This window comes from Pleurodeles waltl, chromosome 8, assembly GCF_031143425.1.
Source record: "Pleurodeles waltl isolate 20211129_DDA chromosome 8, aPleWal1.hap1.20221129, whole genome shotgun sequence".
Lineage (NCBI taxonomy): Eukaryota > Metazoa > Chordata > Amphibia > Caudata > Salamandridae > Pleurodeles > Pleurodeles waltl.
Genome location: NC_090447.1, coordinates 565,297,019 through 565,315,181, shown reverse-complemented (window position 1 = coordinate 565,315,181; position 18,163 = coordinate 565,297,019).

Below are 18,163 nucleotides of genomic sequence, written 5' to 3'. Positions count from 1 at the left end.
GTATCGATGAGGACCTGAAGCCCCATTGGTGATTTTGAAATTAGTAAGGATTCGTCAACGAAAAGTAAAATAGGGACTTTTACATTATTCACTGTAGGAGAGTCATTCTCACAATCAAGAAGTTCCTTCACCACATCGTTCACATAGATCGTGAATAGAGTGGGGACAAGTACACACCCTTGACGTACATCACGTCAGATGGCAAACTTAACCGGTCAGTTATCCCCTTTTGCCTTTTGCCTTTTGGAGGTACTCCCATATTAGACAATACTTGCCACAGTATATTGCGTGGAATGGAATCAAAAGCGGTCTTGCGATCTACAAAGGCTACGTAGAGCCTCTGTCTTGCTAGTCACACATATTTCCAATACAGACCCACTGACCAGAAAACCTGATCCGTGGTTTTGGTCTTGGGGAGGACACCTGCCTGTAATGGGGTCATAATTTCCTAGTCATCAACCCAAAAAAGTAATTTCTGTAGGTATTGTCTGGCAAAATGTTTCTAGAGGTTGTCGATTAGACTAATTGGTCTATAATTTGAGGGACATCTGGTGTCCCCTTTTTTGTAGATCGGAATGATCTCAGCACCTCTCCTTTTCTCAGGCATACCCCCCTAGAAATTACATTAGATATGAAGTATATATATATAGCTACTCCAGACTAATGTCTCAGATTTATATAGGCCATCTGGGATTTTATCTGGACCCAGTGCTTTGGCACACTTCAGGCATTAATTGCACTGACTGTATCAACTAAGCGAAACACTACTGGACCTATCTCTCCCCTTATTTCCTGCCTACAAACAACCTCCCCTGTGGGTGCTTCGTCCTTGTTACGTTCGCACTCCGGAGTATCCTCAAGTGCATAGAGAGTAGTCAAATGGGAGACCCAACTATTAGAGACCCAACTATTAGAGTTTATATGATAGTGAAGAGGGTTCGTGGCATCCGACCCTGCTGTCGCTGCCAGCTTCCAGAAAGTCTGTGTGTCTCTCTTTTCTGCTGCTTTTAACATATTAACCAAATCAAGTCATACCTCTCTTTTTTGCAGTATGGAGAACACTACCATATTCTCGCCTGGCTTCCATTATTCCCTCTATGTCACCCTCCTTTAAGGCCTTTCTCAGATGGGCTTTTGCGGTTTTACAATCTACATTGAACCAACTAGTTGTTTTACCTCTTCTCTCCTTCCCCTGATTGTCCCTATGAAACAGTTCCTTCCGTTTGATGAATAACTGATTATGCACATTTAGAATCAGGATGTCTGAGGGTAGATATCCATCATATCCGAGAGATGGAATAAAAAAAGATTGTACATCTTTAGATATACTCTCTGATTGGACATCATAGAAGGAGAGATAACTGCTATTGCTGGCCACAATGGACTCGGGAACCGTCAACTCATTGTGTTGTTTGCTTTCCTCACTTAGGGACAGATGTGGGAAACTCCCAAATTGCGACTTACAATTTGCGAGTCCCTGCAACTCGCAAATTGCAAGTCGCAATTTGGGATGCAGAAAGGTGTCTCAGACACCTTCTGCGAGTCGCTATGGGGTTGCAAAGACCCACCTCATTAATATTAATGAGGTGGGTCGCAATTTGCGACCCCATAGTGACTCAGGGCACTCACTGGGATGGAGGCCTGCTGGGAACAGCAGACCTCCATGTCCGTGACTGCTTTTAAATAAAGCAGTATTTTTTTTTCAAAGTGTAGACCGTTTTCCTTAAAGGAACCTTTTGTTTCGGATTTTTTCAGGGCAGGTAGTGGTCCTGAAAAAATAATTTTGGGTCCAGTCACAAAGGGGAAGGGGTCCCATGGGGACCCCTTCCCGTTTGCGAGTGGGTTACCATCCACTTCAAGTGGATGGTAACTGCGAGTCCATTTGCAACCGCGTATTGCATACCACTGTGACTCGCAAATAGGAAGGGAACACCCCTTCCTATTTGCGACTCGGAAATGCATTTTGCGAGTCGGTTCCGACTCGCAAAATGCATTTCTACAAAGCAAACACGCATTTGTGACTCGCAAACAGCGATTTTCGCCGTTTGCGAGTCGCAAAGTGTTTGCTACATCTGGCCCTAAGTCCCGTGATAGCAGTAAAAACAGAGAATGATGGTTGCTATCCAAGCGATTTTTCACTATCACATCCCCTAGAAGACCCCACAATCTCACATCTAATAAGATGTTATCAATGACACTAGAGTGGTTACCCCTCTTAAAAGTTTTGGCCATCCTAGGATCGGATGCTGTGCGGCCATTACAAGTCCTTAATCACCTACTAACCATCAGGGACACTTTCTTAAGAACAGTGACGGAATGGTTTCTGCAAACTTTCCCGGCTGTAGGGGGAATGTTCCACAGTTCATCCTCTGAATCAGTAACCTCCTTTAAAAGTGGGAAAGGCACAGATGTAGTGTTAAAATCACCCAACAGTATACTCTTTACGTCAATGTTAATATTTTCTAATGTTTCCACTAGTAGAGATAGGGTTGGGGCCTCATTGCTCCCTGTTCCCTGTCGTACATAGCGATTAATAAAAGCAATGCGTGCACCAGGGGGAAAAGTGATAATAACGCCAAAAATGTCAGTTGAATCGGTTTGCGCAATCTTACGGAGGCTAGGTAAATCATTCTTTAACAGAATCAACAAACCCCCACTAGCCCTCCCGAATGTCTGAGGTGGTTTAGCCTCTATGCTTTAGAAGGTGAATCCATTGATAAGTATTTTTTCTGTGGCCCAAGTCTCTTTGAACATACAAATGTCACTCTTCTCTAAATAAGATAACCATTCAGCATCAAATAATGTATGTCTAATTCCAGCTAAGTTCCATGACATCCATGTGAGCTGGCTACTGGAGGTGACATGTACTCTCCCTTTCAGGTTGCTTCCCAGATTGGGGACAACCTGATGTGGTTGTGGCTTCACCGACTCTCCCAACCAGGGGGGCTGTCAGAGGTGCTTTGTAAAGCGACCTCTTGTAATGAAAGTGGATGGTACATAGTAAGCCCCCACCATTGCAGTTCTCAGGAGGTACTAGGACTCCTTTTTCAGCTGTTAGCTCATTGTTAATAGCACCAGAGCAGTTGATGGGGGAATCATGGGAATCAGGTCCCTCCCTTAGGGAAGCCTTCAATGTTAGTCCATGTCAGCTTGAAGCTAGGCGAGCGTGGGTTGACCTCTATGTCAACCTCTGTATGCAGTCAGTCCACTTCATTAAGGGAAATAGGCTCGCTGAAGGTGCGCTTGACTCATGGTTGAACTGTTCCCGTTGTGCGTGCAGTATGACACCCCCTTTGCATTTTTCTCCTGGCCCAGTCTCCAGAGGGAGTAATTTCAGACCAATTGCTGATGATTTACTCTTCTTGTGAAGACAGGTGCGCTGCTCAAAGCTCATAAGATTGTTCGCCTTGGCATTAGATCTCATCTCAACTGTGATGTAATCAGTTGTTACCTGTTTAGGTGAAAATCTCTTTACATAGATGATGTCAGACCTTATTACAGACAAGCAGTTGTGTTGGTTCCTATGCCAAAATATGACTTTGTTAATCAGGGACACAGTGTTCTCATAAGAGCCCTCTTTTAGTTTGGGCACCTGGGTTAGGTAAATCAGGTCCCTACAGTCTGCAAGTCATTTGTTGGCCCTTGATGATGTCTTCCGGCTGAAGCATGATGTCCTTCTGAATAATGATTTCCCAGATCGCAAATCTTTTTTAGATTTAAATGGTCTGAGGGATTTGTTTTTACCGGATAACCATTGGTGCATGAGTTGCCACTGGATTTGGTGCAAACTCTGCTCTCCCCACGGGATGTGAGTTTGACTTCAGATCAAGCGATTTGTTTGTCACCATGGAAACCATCCCAGAAAGATGGCTGATACCTGGGTGGACGGCCTCCTGGGTTCTCCTCGGGTTGGCATCTTGCTATTGAGGGTCGTTGCAGCTGCCCCCACATCGGCAACTACATTCTTCCAGTTTTACTGTCAGGTTATCCATCCTGCTAACCAGTGCAGCAACCAGTGATTCATTTAATTCAGGATGTAGGGGTTCACAATCATTAGTGTGCTATTTTACTGCTTTGTGAGGTTTGTCCCTTTCGCTATTGGTCATGGCAGTACTATCAGTTATGGCCAGAGGGGAAAATCTATTTGAGCAGTGTATGATCCTATTAATTGTTACAGTTGGAGAGAGGGGAGTGCTTAACGGGGCTATATCAGAGTTGGGAACCTCAGCTACTTCAATCAGATCACAACGGTTATTGACACTGGGCAATAACGCTGATTCAGCACCAGCTTGAGCGCATCTTGCAATGTTCCTTGATTTAATAAACCTATCAGGGAGCTTACTTCATGCTCCATTCCTTACCCCTTTAGTTGATTTACCTCTCAACATTGATTCAACCTCCCTGGTAAGGCTGTCAGTGTCAGAAAGCCTGCTTACATCGGCACTCAAGGATGACCTCCTACAACTCTCCTCTTACACTGGTTACTCACTTGTTGTATGTCCTTTTGGCCTTTTGACCTCCTCACAGTCAGAGGGGCCCAACCTCTGCCAGCCGATGATGGGCAAAGACGGGCCCGGTCTTGGCCGGGCCTTTGCCTGGGTACCTGCCCAGGCGTGACCCGCGTGTGTCCCATGCCAAAGGTGTGTACCTGCTGTTTATAGCGTCTCCTGACTCTCTTGGCGGCAGCACGGCACTCCTGCCCCTCTGCCTGCTGGGAAATGTAGGCAAGTTCAGGAGCCCCCCTGGGAGTTCAAAGTCAGCACGTCCCACGCTGTGGGTGTATACCTGCTGTTTATAGCGTCTCCTGATGCTCTTGGCTGCAGCACAGCTTTCGTGCTGCTCTGCCTGCTGGGAAATGTAGGCGAGTTCAGGCTCCCCCTTGGGAGTTTAAAGTCAGTGTGTCACGTTCCGCTGGTGTATTCCTGCTGTTTATAACATCTCCAGCCGTCCTTGGCGGAAGCATGGCCCTCCTGCCTCCCTGCCTGCAGGGAAATGCAGGCAAATTCAGGCTCCCCTCCTGGGAGTTCAAAGTCAACGCGTCCTATGTAAAAAGAGATTTTTACTTGCCTTATCCGGCACCGCTTGAGGAATCGTCAGTAAACTTTCCCCAAATAATTGTCACTTCCGTCAGAAGATTCTGAGGAAGTTTTGTGGTGATGCATCCTTGTGGGGAGGGGTCAAGAAAAACGGGGGGGCCCAAAACACATTTTCCTCATTCATTTTTTCATATGGATTTTGAGCCTCAGTGGCGCAAAAACTACTGGACGGAATTATAGCACGTTTGGCAGGTGGGTAGGTCATGGTAGAGAAAGAGGGCTTTTTTTTGTTTTGCTGTAATTCCTTTCAGTAATTTTTGAGAAATTAAGGGGGGAAACAAATTTGCATATCTAGGGATGCAAGATCACAACCCCTAACGATCTCATGCTGATATCTGATTGGCTGATAACACTTCAACAACAGAAGCTGTTGAAGTGTTGTCAGCCATCTTGGGACTCTGCAAAAAAAAAGTAAACAGAAAACAAAAGGGGCCAGGGTAGGCACGCCCTGTCTCCTTAGTTCTGGTGGTGGGGTCCCAAAGGGACCCCCAAGGGCTAAAAAGCATTTTTTATTTTTATTTTACAAGCAGAGACATGGTAGATCTGAAAATCTTAATGAAGCGCTGTCTCCTGTGCTTTGTTAGCCTAATTCCCCTGGTTGGGCCAAGTCCTGGGGGCTTTTTAAAAAAAAGAGTTGGGTGGGCCTCCTGTCCCCCTCCTACTGCCCCGGGGACCACCCCCCTGGGGCAACATGTTATTTGGAGCAGGAGCATGACCCCCCTGCTGCCCCGTGGACCACCACCGCCTGGGGCATCATTATATTTGGATTGAGGGGGCCACATGGCTCCCCACTGCCCCGGGGACCACCACCCTCGGGGCAAATGTTTACAAAAAGAGAGAAGTTCCCTATATGACACCCGTTCCCCAGGGACCACCACCCCCAGGCACCACCACCCCCAGGGCTAAGTTTATCATTGGACGGGGGTACACAGCCCCCCTTGTGGAGCCACTGATGGCTCTAGGGACCACCACCTCTATGGCAGGCTCCTGCTATGTCCCAGGGGTGCCAAACCACCTGGACATAGCTGTTTGCTATGGCTTGGCTGCAACGCTGCAGCCAATCCACAGCAAACACTTCAAGTTTTGACAGCGGGACCTTTAAAGCAGATCCTGCTGTCAAAATCCAAAGATTCAGCAAGCATGGAGCTGCTCCATGCTTGCTGAAGCAATGGCACTGTAGGGGAAACCTTAAGGTTTTCCCTGCAGTTCCAGGTAACCCTTAAGGGCTTGTATTAAAATCAAGATTTAAAAAAAATAGGGACCGAGGGGGAGCCCTTGAGGGCTTTCTCACAGTCCCACATAGTCTGTAAAGGGCTTTCTAATAAAAATAAAAATGCAAAAAAATAAATAAATAAAGTAGGTTCAGCGGGGTAGCCCTTGAGGGCTCCCTAGTGGCCCCACATAGCCCACAAAGCGCTAAAAAAAAAGGAAAAAAAAGAAAACTCCCATAGCTCATTTTGAAGGTCGCAGACCTTCACACTGAGCTATGGGGATTCAAATTATTTCACTTTAAAAAAAAATAAAAAAATATATATATATATCTATATGAAATACTTTATTTTTTAAGTCCAACAAAAATATCTCATTCTTAGTGTTGGGAAGTGGATTATTTGTAAGGGCAGGTAAATACCTACACTTAGCAATAGGCCACTAACCTCCACTTAGGTCCAGTTAGGTCTCAATAATTTAAAACCAGCTCAACCCCTGGTGGCTTGCCAACAAGCGACAAGGCTTAACTTAGGAGAGAAATGTGTAAAGCATTTAAAAATCACAAAACAGTAAATAAGTAAAACACAAAGAAATCCAACCCCAATTTACAAAAAATAGATTATATTTGTATCTTTAAAACAACACCAAAACAAATAAAATCGGATAAGGGGAACTGGAGATATGAATTTTTAAAGAATTCGTGTTTTTTAGCACATAGAAATTAATAGCGACAATCTGCTCATCTAGTCACACCTCGACCGGGGCAAAGTCAAAGTTTAAGGCTGACCGCGATGGACCCTTGCTCGGCTACAGCAAGCGGGAGGCCTCAGTCAAATGTTTACCTTCAGACTTAGTCATTTTGTTGAAGTTTTTCTTCAGCGGGACAAAGTCACCAGTCCGGTCCGACCTCCCTGGAACTCTTCTCGATGAAGGTTTCTACATTCAGACTTAGACGATTTTTCAAGAAGAAAATTGTTTGACCATGCTGAACCTGAATCTTGATCCGATGTCCCTGGAGCCCTCTTCGGATACACTGCTCGGGAGGTTCTGGTTGACTTTCTATGTTCAGTCACTTTTTTAGAGATTTTCTTCAGTGGGAAGAACCTGCAAGTTAGGCAGGGTCGCAGTTGAGGCAAGTCAGCTAGAGTTGCCCCGGCGGATCGGTCCCTCAATGGAGCTTTTTCCAAAAAGTTCTCCAATCTTCTCCAAACTTCTGGATCTTCATCCAGAAGGTCTTTTAAGGTACTTCTGGAGTCCACGGCTCACCCCAATTTTCCAGAAGCTTTTAGTTGTTCCTTGAGGGTGCAGACTACAACTCCCAGAATGTATCTGGCTCAAACTCCAAAACAGCCACTGGACAGTGGTCAGCTGGTCAGTTTCTTCAGGATTTGGTGCAGGGGACTCTGGTTAGCAATGTTTCACCTGTAGCAAACAGGGACTCCTTCCTTGAACCAGTTGAAGCCAGTCAAAGTCCTTCTTGTGGTGAAGCCTAAGTGTGCAACTGGTGCAGTCCATCAGAGCGCAGTGTCCAGGTGCAGGTCAGGAGTACAGCAGGGCATTCCTTCTTCTTCTGATGTTCTTCCTTGTAGGGATATGATTGGGATCTGAGGTGTGGGAGCAGATGTGCCATATTTGTCCTTGCTCCTGGGTGAAAAACACGGTGGTCCTGGTTCTCCAATCAGATGCACGTTCCTTCCCTCTGTGATGACCACTTCCTGGGAAGTGTGGCAAAAATCAATCCCAGGGAACAACATCCTTTAAGAATCTATCATGGCTGAAACTGATTTTAGGAGGTTACATCTGGCTGAGCCCACCCAATGGTGTGGCTACAAATCCTAAAAACACCCCTCTCCTGCCCTCTCCTAATCTAATCAAGAGGGTACATAATTGTCTGGAGTTGCAGGATGTGAGGGAGGTGCTGGGCTGCTCAAATGTCCTTCCCTGCCATTAAAGACCAGTTTGGCAGCCCTCCCCCTTCCTGCTTCCCCTTCTGCTGAGGAAGTTCTCCTCTCCCAGGCACATCCTTTGTGTTCAGCCCAGGCTACTTCACACCTCATCAAGGCAGCCTGATCATGCTGCCAGAAGCTAGCCAATCAGAGAAGGGCAGTACGGAGCTGAAGTTGGCAACATTTTAGGTAGAATGTAAAACTCTTTACCTCAACTAGTTATATTAAATCCAACAATTGTAAGTTGTGGGATTTAGTATAACAATTAATTTAACACCAAACTTGAGGTATCTGACACTTAAAGGGACCTTGCTAATAAAAATAAAGTCTCCCCATTTTAGCCTGTGCAGGCCATCCACTACAGTGAAGGAAAAACTCTGTCCCTGCTTATAGTTACATGGCACCCAACTCTAGGGGCACATAGGGCACACCTTAGGGGTGACTTATATGTACAACTAATGTATTTTAAGGTGGTTTAAGACTTTGGAAGTACTTTTAATTCCAAAGTCAAATGTGCATATAACTTTAATTTAAAAGCAGCCTGCAAGGCAGGCCTGCCTTTATAATGACACTGGGCACCTCAGCAGTGCACCTATGGGTGCACCACCTATGCTGGGGTCCCTAAACCTACATGCCCTACCATATACTAGGGCCTTATAGGTAGGTTGACATATCGAATTATAATTAGCCTAATTTGTATACTTATTTTATACAGAGAACAGGCCCTGGGACTGGTTAGCAGTACCCTGGGTACCATCAGAGTCAAGAAAACACCAGCAAAAAGTGAAAGATAGGGGCAAAAAGTTAGGGGGCCTCTTCAATCAGCCCTGTCTTCTCACACTTAGTATAGGAGATATTAAAACAAGTCTACAAAACTCTCTCTTTCTCTCTTACTTTCTTTCTCTCTTTCAGTCTCTCTTTCAATCAACTTCTCCGTCTCACAAACTCACTTAGACACATGCACCCTTCACACACCCACTCAGACACTCGTGCACCCACTCACAGACCCACTCAGACATTCACGCACCCACTCAGAAACCTACTGACATCCTCATTCAGACACTCACAGACCTGCACACAGACAGACACACCCACTAAAACACCGATGTACGCACTATTACACCCAGAAGAACAATCTGACAGCCACTCTCCCCTCCAGATACACTTTCTCACACCTAGTCTCACACCAAGAGAAACTTTCGCTAACTCCCAGTGCGCATGGCAAAAGGGCTGAGCACAGCGTGGGTTTGGGTGGCTGGGGGTGTTAGCCGCAGGGTCTGGCTGCAGGCCAAGTCTTGCGGGCAACCTCCACTGTCCATTGGTGAAGGACTTGCATGGTTGGGTGCTTATAGGGGGTTGGATTCAGGGCCTGACCGGAGACAAAGACCGTGCGAGGCGGTGGTTGGATAAACATAGTCATCAAAATTACTGTACGCTAAAAAAAACATAGAAATTGATTGAAAAAAACAAAGGTTACATGGGAATTATAGTTACAAAGTAGAATAAAAAAGAACATAGAAATTCACTTAAAAAGCAAAGGTTATAGGGAAGTTATATTTAGGCTCACATTTAAACATACAAAACTATAGAAATTCACCAGTTATTGTTAGACTTACCTCAAGTAACTTTAACTCGTGCCCTAAGGTAACTGTAACTTTAGCCCTCACCCCCTGGCCATGCACTGCAAATTACCCCACAAACTACAGCAATCATGCCATCTTTCATAGCATCATTGGTAATATCAATGTAATATTTGCAGTGAAACCTTTGACGAAAAAACTGTGTTGGCAGGGGCGCAAGTTATAGTTACCTTAGGGAATAGCAATTTAATGGGAGAAACATGGAATCTAGGGGTGGGGGGCTACTTGGCCACCCTCACTGGACCTATTTCTGCCCCAGGGACACCATCCTCTGGCACCCGGTCATAAATAAATGGAGGAGGGGGCCTTGCAGCCCCTGCCCCCAGGCTAAATTTGGCCCCAGGGGCCCCATCCCCCAAGGCCCAGCCATGTCTCCTGGGTACCCCACCGGGCACCCAGTCAGTGGTGTTGGGGACCATGGCAGGAGCTCCTAGGCCCCTGCGGTCCCAGCCGGCTCCACGCCTCCTTCAGGAGCTGCCATTGCTTTTGCAGAGAGGGAGCAGTTAAACATGCAGCTCCCTCAGTGCAAGAACAATAGTTTCATCTTTCTCCCTGCCCACATCTCTGCAGGGAGGGAAAGTAATGAAACCTCTGCTTCCAATCATTGACAGAACTTTGACAGCTCTCGCCCACTGGAAGCAGAGTGTTTGCACTGATCTAGCAGGATCTGTCAAAGCTCCCACCAAGTCAGAGCAAACGGCTATGTCCCGGGGCTGGGCACCACGGGATATAGCAGGAGCCAGCCCTGGGGGGTGGTAGACACCAAGGCATTATAGGCTTGCAAGGGGGCCACTTCTCCTGAAGCTGGGGGTCTGCAATGGACCCCATTCATTATTATTTTTACAGCCACGGGAGGTGGCAGTCCCCTGGGCTGTAGGGGGTCCATGTGGCCCCCTTTAATTAACTAAAGTGCCCTTGGGAGGTGGCGATCCCCGGGGCTGCATGGGGGCCATATATGCCCAACCCATAAATTTCATTTTAGCCCCAGGGAGGTGGCTGTCCCCTGGGCTGTGGGGGAGGCCGCATTGGCTTCCCCCATTAGACGTTACTCTTTTGCCCCAGGGAGGTGGGGGTCCCCAGGGCTATGGGGAGGCCACATGGGATCTACCACATACATTTCATTTTTAGCCCTGAGGAGGTGGTGGTCCATGAGGCTATGGAGGGGCCCCTTGAATACCTAAATGTCATCGCCCTGGGAGGTCATGGTCCCCGGGCCTTAAAAAAGCCCTAGGAGGGTGGCCCCATGCCACTCCGCTTTTTTTAAGCCCCGATATCCCAGGGCCCGGGCCCACTGAGGGAGAAAATAAAAATAAAAGGTAGTCCACTCTTTTTTAAAAATAATTCTTAGAAAGTCTGCTGATTTTTCTGAGATTTCTTTTTTTTTTAAATGCTTTTTAGCCGTGGCGTGGTCTGTGAGGGACCCCTAGACCAAGGCTAAGGGCTACGGGTTACCCTATCCTGGCCCTTTTCTCTTTCTTAAACTTTTTATGAAGCAACTCGCACTCAAAAGTTCAAAGCAGATGAAAAGCAGTTTAATGGCAACACATTTCAATGTCACAAAGATCTTCCCCACGACATATACCACACAATGTGCACCACCACATTTGAAAACAAAGTGACCTTCCAAAACATAAACATAGTGAAAAGACCATAGTACAGCCACAATTTCTCAGAGGAAAGATTCACTGTAGAAAATGGAGTGAGGAATACAATATATGATGCACAGCATAACAGGATATTATGACACAGAAAGTTATTTCATAATAATATATAATAGAAAAAAGTTAATTGATTACATTAAATAGTGAAACTCAGATCACAAATAGTCTAAATTAAGCATATATCATTATATAGATGTTGTCATGTATCTCAATCTCATTTACATAATGTATGGTTCTCCCAGTTCGAAATTTGTCTATTCAAGATTTATACACAGAGTCCAGGCCAAGTGGCCTTAAATCCCTGTGGCTGAAAAAAAATCCCAGAAAAAAGACAACAAATGCTCCATGATCTTTGGGAAAAAATTGCACATACAAATATGTGTACATTGCGGAGCGCAATCCAAAAGCGAACAAGTGTATACTTAGCCTCAAAAGAACTCATATGTAGGTGAGAGGTGAAAAAACTCTTGACAAATCACATATACGGCAAAGTCAAGACATATAAAAGGTAAAAACAACGTTGATATTACCAAATGCCCTTTTCTGAGAGGAGAGACTCAACCCACATGAACAGAAAGTTCCTCATCCGCTTTAAGACCCATTAGGGCCTCACAATTGATTCGGGAAATGTACTCTGATTCCAAAATCTGCCCTAAGGTAACTATAACATGCACAGTTTTTTTTATCAATAACTTTATTGTAAGTTTTGCAGTGATAATATCAAAGATGCCATAGAAGATGTCATCAATGATATAATATTTAGAGTAATTAGATGTGCATGGTGAGGGTGTGAGTTATAGTTACCTTAGGCCGCAAGTTATAGTTCCTTGAAATAACTCTAACTGCTGGATTTCTATGGTTTTGTACAAGTAAATTCAGAAGCTAACTATAATGTCCCTGAACCGTTTTTTTAATTGAATTTCAATGTTTTTTTAATGTAAAGTAATTTTTATTAATATACGTTAATCCAACCGCTGCCGTGCATAGTTGAAGGCAGGTGTTGGCCACAGGGCCTGTCTCTATCAGTGCATCTGTAAGTGGGTGCGTGAGTGTCTGAGCGAAGTGAGTCTAAAAAGTGGGTGTGTGAGTCTATGAGTGGGTCTGAGTGGGTGCATGAGTGTGTGAGTGGGTGTGTGAGTGGGTGCATGACTCTCTGAGTGCATGTATGAGTGATGAAGTAGTGTATAAATGGCTCTCTGAACTTTTTTTTTATTTTGTTTTTAATATCCTTGAATATCCTCGAAAATTTGAGAATATCCACGAATATCCTTGAATATTCAAGGGTATTCAAGAATATTCGCAAATATCATGTATGGTGAAGAAAAATCATTTTAAAGCCAAACGTCGACATTAAAACACCCGTACATCACACCCCTGGGGTCAGGGTAACTCCACCCTGACTCCTTATACCACTTATCATTTCTATTTCTATCGGGGTCCCTCTCCCATAACATAAAATGGCAGCCACAACTTACTAGTAAGGTTGCTGCCAGACAATTACAGAGCTTCTATTTGCATGTTCAAATTCACGATTTATTCTCAGCCAGAGATTTACAAATTTGGATTTTCCCTAATGTTTTGTAAACTACTGAACGGTTTTACACCAGCTAACCAAAGCTCAATCTGTGTACCAAAAGCTAGCTTTCTGTCAAATTTAGTGTAATTCTGTCTAGTGGTCCAGGTTGTCATCATGTTTAAAAGTCTAACAAGAATTAACATGGGAAATACAACCGCCCTCTTTTTCTTTGCCCCTGCTTGATGGATCACCCTGAAACTTTCTCTGCACAACAAGAACCACCAGGGCACTCTTTGTGGAAAATTTCGTGAAGATTAGTCAAATGGTGCCAAAGATAGAGGCAAGTAAAAAAATGCCTTTTCTAGGGAGCAGAGCCCAATACCATAGCACCCCAGCACTCTCAGAATATGCACTGTCTGCAAAGCAGGGCAGGGGGCCATGGGCATAGGCAGTAGCAACACTGGCTTACTGCTAGCCTTTGTATGGCGGTGCAGGCTGCAGACCCGTCTTCACCACTAACGTTTGGAATATATCTATATATATATATTACATAGTGACAGTCACCACTAAGTAGTTATAGTTAGGACCTAGTTTCTACACAAAAATATTTTTTTGTTTTGCTATTAACTTTGGCTCCGTTAGATGAATCTTCACAAAATTTCCGTCACTTCGGTGTCTGTCTGGAAAGTTTCAGGGTGATCCGTCAAGTGGGGGCAAAAAAAAGGGGGGGTCTCATAATGCTTTTTCCCCATGCATTTTTCCTCAGGGATTTTGAACAGGATTAGCACCCAAACCACTGGACAGAATTACACACTCTTGGTCCAGAAAGCAACATTTTTGGTGTTGTGTGTAAATCCATTTAATAGCTTTTGAGAAATTAAAGAGAAAACACATTTGTATATAGAAGGATGTAAAGGCTCCGCGAATACTCCCAGTCTTCTGCTGAGATTTGATTGGCTGACAACACTTCATCATGGAAGTTTTGGCAGCCATGTTGGGACTCAGCTCCAACTAGGTCCTAGAAAAAAAGATTACAAAATTGAAAAGGGGCAAGGGTATGTACACCCTGATCCCTTAGGTCTGGTGCCCCAAGAGTAAAAAAGCATTTTTCTTTGTAATTTTTGGCGGGAGTCACAGCAGATCTGTTGATCCAACAGAAACTTTTTTTTTTTTTAAAAAGGGGGGCCTGCAATTGTTTAAAAGAAGCCCATGATCGCCCGTACGACTCCCCGACAATGGGTATAACCATAACCTTAAAATTTAAACACATCTACACCTCCCTTCCCTCCCTCTTTGCTAGGATGTGGCCACTGCAAACCCTCCCCAACATACTCACACACAGACCAGACAGTCCCCCCTTCTTTTGATGTCCACCTTCCTCTTTCCCCCTCTCCTTCCTCATGCGTCATCCTCTGCTGTACTACATTACTACACTACACTTTACTACACTTGAACATAATCATTGTTGTAATACCTCAACTTCCTCCTTCCCCCATACCCAGTGGCGTAGCGTGGGGGGTGCAGGGGGGGCCGGCCGCACCGGGCGCAACATCTGGGGGGGGGGGGCGCGCTCGCACTCGTGAGTGCTAAAATCCACGGGTTAGGGGGCGCAAATTACTTGCCTTGCCCCGGGTGCTGACAACCCACGCTACGCCAATGCCCATACCTAGTCCCCTTCCCTTCTCCATCCCAACCTATCCCCCCCCTCAGTCATCCTTGTTCTTGTTATCATTACCGTTATTATTGCTGTTATGGTTCTTATTATTTTATTTACTGTTTTTACCGTTTCCTATCTTGCTACTATCATTTTTGTCATTATTATTCTTATCACCCCCTCCCTGAGGCAGAATATATAATGAAATGCGAGGGGCGCCTGGCTCCCAACAGCCCCCAGAACCACAACCTCCCCTGGGATAACATCTAATTAGATACAGGGGGTACATCTGCCCCCCCCAGTGAACACCATATCCCCTGGGCAGAATATATAATAAAGTGCGGGGGAAGCCAGCTACCTGACAGCCCCAGGGGCTTCAACTTCCCCAGGGCTAGCATCAAATTAAATGCGGGGGGCACCGTTCCCTCCACTGCCCTGGGGACCGCTACCTACCTGGTACAGAATATATAGTGAAAGGTGGGGGAGGGGGTACCTGGCAGCCCCCCAGCCCTGCGGACTGCCTCCTCACCAGGGCTAAATTTAAATTAGATAGTTGGTCCGTTTCAGTTTGTGGGGACCACCACCTCCCTGGGGCAAATGCAACAATGGAGGGGACTGCATGCCTCCCTCATGGAGCCAGTAATGGCCCTGGGGACCGCCACCCTGCTGGGTCGGCTCATGCTATGTCCCTGGGTTCCCACCCCCAGGACATATATGTTTGCTCTCACTTGTCAGGAGCTTTGACAGCTCCCACAAGTTGGAGCAAACACTCTATTGTATGGCTATTTTAGCCATATTTTATACATGTTATTCTAAAAAAACTAGGCCTGCTGTTGTGCACTTTAGCCCAGTTACTTTTTATTCAGCATAGCTTCGTTTTTCTGGCAATAGCCACATTTGCGGTATTGTTTTATTTTTCTCTATCTAGTTGTCCTTCGCCTAGGAAAGCATTACGTTCTCAGCAGGACATTCATTTCACTTTGTGCTTTCCTCAAGGCTGCAGTCACATAGGGTTGCCGGCAAAAGTGGTACGCTGTGTCTTCAACGTTCACAGAAACACACACATTCTTACATGGGGACTCTTTCTTAGAATGTCAGCTGTTAAATATAAAACACTCCTTTGTCCCCTACACATTAGAGGGAGATTTAAGTCAGATGACCACAACTGCATGCTGATTGCTGATTGCTGATTACCGTATTACAGCTGCTTGCCTAGACTGCCGAACCCCTGGCCTACATGGGGACAGTGTCTCTCTAGACTACATGCTTACTTGCTCAGGTATGAGGGATGATATCTTCTCAGGAGAGAAACCTGAAGAGCTTATAACACTGTGCTCTAACATAGCTTAGGTAGGAAAAATATATATATCACTCCTAGTGACATTATTGTGGGACTGTTTTTGTGTTTCACATTCCCTGTCACTCTTTTGTTCTTATTGTGTTTTATCATCCTAGTTATTGCAATATATGCCATTTTGCACAAGATGCAGTTACTTTAATAAACCCTTATTGAACTATCTTCTGCCTCTGTGAGACTACTGTAACCGAGAGAAAAGGATGAGATCTGATCAACCACGATTCTCCTGAGGAATCTTTCTTGTCATACACCCAGTTGCCACAATCATCCCTGCTCTTGAGCGGAGAAGAGATGCTGCTGGTTAGCTGAAAAACCCAGATTAGGCTGACAGGCATCACATGGTGTGGAATTGTACTTACTGCCCCACATTTCAGGTGATTCTGCCGCCCAAATCCAGTAGCCCCATTAGAATAATGAGAACCTACGTAGTAACTCTGTCAAACAGCTCTCGCTTGCAGAAAGCAGAGTTTTCAACTGTTCCCCTGCACACAAGTATGCGTGCAGGGAAACAGATAAAAACATGTCTCCACAAGCATAGAGGTGCTATTTAAAGCAGTTCCCTGTTTGTGGGAGTAATGCCAGACCCTGCAGGACGTGGGGAGCCAGCTAGAACCTCGGGAGCTTTAAGCTGCTCCTGCGGTCCTGTCACTCTATCTCTCTCTCTCTCTCTCTCTCTCTCTCTCTCTCTCTCTCTCTCTCTTCCATCCCATAATGGGATGGAAAAGAGAGAGAGAGAGACATTGGTATTGCAATGGTCCCTCCATACAATGACTTCAAAGAGTCAGACTAGCAAGATGTTTGATAAGGTTATGTCTTGATGGACAGCAGACCATGGTCACTTCTGGCTTAATGGTAAAGCTCTGTAATTGCTGCTCAGTAGGCTGGTGGTTCAAACAATTGTACGGCAGTGTGCCTGTTTATCTTTCAGTGTTTTGACAGTTAAACATGCTCAGTAATGTAACATATAAGTCTTTTTCCACTCAAAATCTTTGGGTTCAATGTCAATGCTAAGTCTGGACACCACATGCTAAGGAGTCACTTTTGGCCTAGCGGTTAAGGTCTTAGACCTGTACACTGAAGTTTGAGGGTTCAAGTGTATGTGTGTCTTTGGTCTTTTCCATGGGTCCCTGGGGCTGAAATCAGCTGGGGTAGGGGGTCGCATGGCCTTCTCCTCTGAAAGAAAAAGCAGGTCAGGCCACAGGGAATGGGTTCCCCAGGGCAAAAATAAGCCATGGGAGGGGGGCCACATGGAGCTGTGGCCATCTCCCACTGCACAATACCAAAAGCTGTGCACAGCATGGGGTTGTGTGGTTAGAGGGGTGTAATAGTTAGGCTCACATTTTAAATGTACAAAACCAAAGTAATTCACCTGTTAGAGTTAGAGTTATCCTAAGTAACTATAAGTCATGCCCTAAGGTAACTATATCTCATGCCTGCGCCATGCTCTGCTAATTACCCCACAAATTACGCCACTCATGACATTTTTTATAACAGCATTGATAATATCAATGTAATATTTGCAGTAAATGTTTGGCAAAACAAACTGTGCATGGCAGGGGCTCTTACACCCAGGGAACTGCTAAACATGCAGCTCCTTGTGTGGAACAAATGAAACCTCCACTTCCAGCGGGCAAGAACACTTTGGCAGCTCTAGTCTGCTGGAAGCTCTGACCTGGCTGGAGCTCTCAAAGCATCCTGCCAAGTCAGAGTAAACAGCTGTGTCCCAGGGGTGGGCACCTCAGGACAAAGCAGGAGCTGACCATGGGGAGTGGTGGTTCCCAGGACCACTATTGGACCCCTCCCCTCCAATATTTAACTTATCCCCAGGGAGGTTGTGGTCCCCCGGGCTGGGGGTCCATGAGAGACCCACTTTATTATATTATTTCAGCCCTGGGGAGGCTAAGCTCCCTCCTTAATTTCAATAAATTAGACCAGGGAGGTTGTGGTGTGGGAAAACCGGGGTGATTGAGGAAGCCAACTAACTTTATTCCCACATTTTTCACCTACACTGGTGTTTTCCTGACTCTGATGGTGCCCTGGGCACTGCTAAATAGTCCCAGGGCCTGTTCTCTAAATTAAAATAG